We start from the raw sequence: 5,941 nt of genomic DNA, 5'->3' as shown, positions 1-5,941 counted from the left end.
TATAATTAACTAATTTTATAATAATTTAATATAACAAAATCAAATTTAATTATTTAATAAAAACAAATAAATATTATCTTTATATATTACTAAAAAATTTTCATAAATTGTAGTAGAAACACCTGACAAGTTTTGAAGTAAATTGGTCCCTTTACATGTAAACCATAGTATGATGAGAGGCTTGCTATAAGTCTATTTAGGTTATAAGTCTTACAAGTTGGCACAAGTTCAATAAAATACATGCATTATATTCCCACATTTAAGAGTAAATAAATACATGTTATTCAACCACTTCCTGTTTTCAAAATGCGCTACTCACCATGCATTATGAACGACTCTTCTTCTTCCTCCTCCATGAAAACGAGTTTCTTGCCAAATTTGAAAATAATGGAACTTCAGAAATACACCCAAATAATTACAGAAATACATCCAAATGATTACAGAAATACACCCAAATGGTTATAGGAATTCACCCAAACGATTATAGAAATACACCCAAAGGATTACAGAAATACACCCAAAGGATTATAAAACTACACCCAAAAGATTTAAGAAATACACCCAAAATTCGTTGAAGTACACCTTATGCATAATTCAGAACTCTTTCTCCTTCTCCTCCTCATCTTCTACTGTTTCTTCTTTCTCAAAAACGATTTCAGAGCTTGATTTCAAAAAACAATGGAAATCGAGATTAACGAAAAAAGAAAACAGAGAAAAAAGTACGTAAATGAAGAAGGAGAAAGAAAAGGCAAGAAACGAAAGAAAAAAAAGAAGAAGAGGAGGAGGAAGAAGAAGAACGTGCAGCAAGAAAAAGAAGAAGGTGCAGTGAAAACGTGCAATAACAGTTTGAAGCGCGTTAATATAAATAGGAAAAGTATAGGGTATTACCAACAATAATTAATTATTATATTTTAAACACATATATAAAGAGACGCATCCAAAAAATATATCTATAAAGACACTTCTATTAAATACAGCCGTAAAAAAAGACATTTTTATTAGACACATCTACGAAGACACTTTTATTAAACACAGTTATAGCTAAAAGTTGGCAGAAGTTGGCAGAAATGTTGTTGGTAACGTAGCGAAACCGATATAAATAACTTGTAAAGACTTGTATAAAAAAATGCTTGTATGTGGAGAATTATTCTAATTGTATATGTCTAACACAACTAATATATATGTTTAGGTAGTGTAATAAAAATTCACAATAATGTATTTTAAAAAGATATGCGTTGAACTTTTATTTTATTTTATTGAAAATCCATATATAAATATATTAAAGGAAAAATATTTTGAAGATATATTTCAGTTTGTCTTTAATTAGGGTCAGAGTATCGGTGATGAGTCGTGCATGGGTGTGATATTCTATTCTGAATTCAGATAACTTCAATATCACTGTGACTAAGTACATCGAATTTCAAACGCATCTTATTCTTATTCCCAGAATCCACTTTTTCTTCTTCCACCTCTTACCTTTTTTTTCTTTTATTAATTTTTAATTTCTATTGAACCTTATTCCTATATTCCGTCATTGCAAAAACATAACAATAATGCATGCAACGCAAGATTATGATGGAACACCCTTTAATTTCTTACTATAATGAAACCATAGAGATCAGTGATATTAATTTCGCTTCATTGAGTTCTAAGGAACCCAACCATGCATTTCAGATGACATGGCCTACCAATAATATTCGCTCTCTCGTTATTATTGGAGCTAATAACACCGTGCTAGTTTTATTGTCACATTCACCCTTTCATAGATTCGCATATATCATATATTTTTTTGGTGACGGAACATAAAATAAAGAAAAAAAAAACTTAAAAAAAAAAGTAATATTTTTCTCTAATAATAATGTCTAAATTATTAAGAGGCAGTAACCACTCTAGATACATCTGTTTGTTTAAAACAGCTGTCTTAGCCATTAAATCAGCCGCTCTGTTTGCTGTTCACTGGATGAGCACTAAAATAGCTGTCCAATTGCACTAGAGCATCTCTTTGATTTTGTCAAGCAGATCAGAGTCATTCCTAATCATGCTGGTTGTGCCTCGCGAAACAAGAAGAAACGCATCAAAATTATCAATTTCACATATGACCTCTTTGCACTCGCAATCCAAGCCATAACAAGCCCTCTCCAAATAGCATGAAGCTCACAACAGAGAACACTAGAAAGAGGTATACTGGCAGAACAACCTTTTATCCAAATTCCCATGCTGTCTCTAATAATACATCCAAAGCCAGCTAATTGCTCATTTTCAAAGACGCTTGCATCGCAGTTCACTTTACAGACATTCATTGGAGGTGGTTCCCAGTTATATTTCAAAGAAGAAGGAATAATATGTTTTTGGTTGATAACAACATTAGAGAAATCTCGAGCAGCATGTTTAACTAAGTGAACAATTTTCTCGTTACTCCATGGATCATCTTGGTGGAAGATGTCATTGTTCCTATCCCTCCAAATCCACCAAAAGGCCGATGCAAAGAGAAACTCATTTTTGTTGAGGCTAGAACGAATCCAAGACACAAAATCCAAATTAGAGTCCTCAGCGGTCATTCCCAAATTTAAGTTAATCCAAATCTGACGAGCTTTTTGGCAAGTCCTAAAACAGTGGTTAATATCCTCTAGAGCAAGATAACATCTCTGACAACAATCAGAAATAGAAATACCTCTTTGAAATTGGTAACTAGCTGTGAGAACTCCGTGGTTGAGGCAAAGCCAGAGCAGACACTTTATTTTCTCCGGTATTCTCAAGCGCCAAAGCCAAAGCCAATTTTCATTATCATTCCAGCCAAATTTCTTCTTCAATAGCCATTTATACCCGCTTTTAGTCGAGTAGGTGAGAGTATTTGAGTTTGTCCAAAACCAACCTGTTTTATCTCCTGTCTGCTTGATAGGATCAAAGAGCATCAAATCAAGTTTAACTTCTTCCGGAATCATTGTGCAAAGAATATCCCACCGCCAATGCCTAAGGTGCAAGACATCTTCTAACTTCAAGTGAGAATCAGAAATGTGCACAAAAGGAACCAAAGGAGCTAGCGTTCCACATGGTCGCCAAGCATGATACCAAAAGGATTGAGACATCCTGCCTGTACACCAATCAAAACCATCACGAAGCTTTTCTATTGTCTTATAAATCGCTCGCCAAGTGCTTGAAACATTATTAGAAAAATTGGGTGAAAAGCAAGACCTCCCAGATAAATATTTTGCCAACATAATTCTTACCCAAAGCTTATCTTTATTATGCAATAATTGCCAAACAAGCTTTCCGAGTAAAGCAAAATTTATGCATTGAGTATCTCTAATTCCCAAGCCTCCATATTTTCTTGGAGTGACTCCACTTGACCAAATTTAAGCAACGCTCCCCCACCTTTTCCTTCCACAAGAATTGTCTAAGCACAGAATCAATCTTTTGACAAACCGAAGTAGGAAAAAGAGTCACTTGCATCTGATAAATAGGAAGAGAAGAAGCAACAGATTTAATTAAGCAAAGCCTGCCTGCTCTGTTAAGGAGCCGACCTTTCCAACTAGCCAGCCTATTCTTTATCTTCTCTAAAGAGTCCGAAAAAATAGATCTAGCAACTCGAGGATGATTAAGGTTCACCCCCAAGTATTTGCCTAGGTCACTAGTAAAAGGAATATGAGAAACACCAGATAACATTTTCTTCCTTCTATTAGAGATATTTCTAGAACAAATAGCTTTAGATTTTTCAATGTTAACCTTCATACCTGAAGCTTTACAGAACAACTCCAAGGTGTGCACAACATTCTGAACTTGACTTTTCTTCGCTTTACAAAAAAGAAGGAGGTCATCTGCAAACATCAAGTGAGAAACTCTAGGTCCCCCTCTAGAAACAGCCACACCATCCCAAATACCCTCGTCAACTTGTTTGGAAATGAAGCACGCCAATCTCTCCATGCACAAAACAAATAAATACGGAGAAATTAGATCTCCTTGCCTGAGCCCTCTGCGAGGTTGGAAGCTGTCCAATCTATTCCCATTCCAAAGGATGGAAAGATTTGAGACCTGAACACAATTCATTACAAGCCAAATAATTAGAGAAGGAAAGCCAAAAGATTCAAAAGTGTGCTCAAGAAAATTTCAATCAACTCTATCATAAGCCTTTTCTAAATCAATCTTAAAAGCCATAGCTCATTTTCTAGACTTTGTCCGCTTAAGAAAGTGAAGAACTTCTTGGGCGACAATAATATTATCAGGTGCTCCTCTACCATGAATAAACCCTCCCTGAGTTGGGCTAACAATCTCATCCAAAAATGGTCGTAATCTATTAACCAGCACTTTAGTCACTAGCTTATGAATTACATTACAAAGACTTATTGGCCGAAAATCCTTCAATCTAGTTGGAGGGTCGCACTTAGGGATAAGAACAATCAAAGTTTCCAACAAAGAATGGCTTAACGTCTCCCCTAAGAATGCTTTCTGAACAGTACGCCATACCTCATGACCCACCACATCCCAATATTCCTTAAAGAAAAAAACTTGAAAACCATCCGACTCAGGAGCTTTAAACGAGCTCATATTATCCAGAGCTTCTTTAACCTCCAACATTGTTACTGTTTTAGACAAATTATCACAAGCATCCTGGCTAAGAGATGGCATAAGAATTTCTCCCATGTAATTAACCTCAACAGGCTTAGTAGAACAAAAAATATTTTTGAAGAAATGAATAACCTCCCTTTGCAAAACTTCCGGATCATCAGACCAAGACCCATCACTGACTAGCAACCCATGAACCTTGTTAGATTTTCTTCTAAGGATGGTTTGCATATGGAAAAAGCTAGTATTTCTATCACCATACCGAACCCATTGATCCCTTGACTTCTGGTACCAAAGCAATTCTTCCTGGGCCAAAACTATATTATACTCAGCTCTCAATTCTTCCTCTTTGTGCTTCAGAATCGGATCATCGTCAGCTTCCATTTTCTGTTGAATACGATTCAAATAACCCTCCAATTCCCTCTTTTTAATAAAAATATTGCCGAAGACCGTAGAGTTGAATTCCAACGAAGCTTATTGGACCCCCAGCAACTTCCTATGGATGCCAAAGTCTGTACTATCCCAAGATTTTTGAACAATGACCTTGTAATCAGGATGTGTTGCCCATGCCGCTTGGAATCTAAAAGGCCAGTTTCCTTTCTTGATAGGAACTCCTTGACATCGGATAAGTAGGGGACAATGATCAGAGTGGGAACGACTGAGAACTTCAACAAAAACTTCTGGAAAAAGAAGGCGCCATTCTGTAGTACAACAAACTTTATCCAATCTTTTTGCAATTTATCATATATTTATATTATCATCAATTCAACTAAAACTGTTCTAAGATCAAATAAGAAATTTTTTCCATTTCTTCTCATAAAATGATAAAAATAAATAATAAAAATACAGAGACGTGAGTGTTTCAAGGAGTTAATAAAAACAAGAGAAAATTTCACTCTCCTCCTTACGAGATGCTAAAATGTCATTTCTCTCTCTTCTGTTTTATAAATATACATTCTCCTTCCTTCTAACTTTTAAAAAATCTTTTTTTTAATTCATTTTAAATTTTTTGTGTTAACTAATGTTAACTTTATCTATTTTTTAAGAAAAAAAATTATTTTTTTAAAAAAATATCTATTAACAAAAATTTTATATTTTATTTTCTTAAAAAATGGATAAAGTTAACATTAGTTAACACAAAAAATTTAAAATGAATTAAAGAGGAGATTTTTTAAAAGTTAGAAAAGAGAGAAATGTACATTTATAAAATAGAGAAGAGGGGAGTGCCATTTTAGCATCTTGTAGAAAATGGGAGTGAAATTTTCTCTAAAAAACAATGCTAAGTGCCATAAGAATATTTTTTTTTGTCATTACTTACTCATCAACTTAATTCTTTTAATTTAATAATTCAATAATATATATTATTTCATATTTTTAAATA

The sequence above is a fragment of the Arachis ipaensis genome, chromosome B01 (genome assembly GCF_000816755.2).
Source record: "Arachis ipaensis cultivar K30076 chromosome B01, Araip1.1, whole genome shotgun sequence".
In the NCBI taxonomy this organism is placed as follows: domain Eukaryota; kingdom Viridiplantae; phylum Streptophyta; class Magnoliopsida; order Fabales; family Fabaceae; genus Arachis; species Arachis ipaensis.
This window is presented reverse-complemented; position numbering follows the sequence as displayed.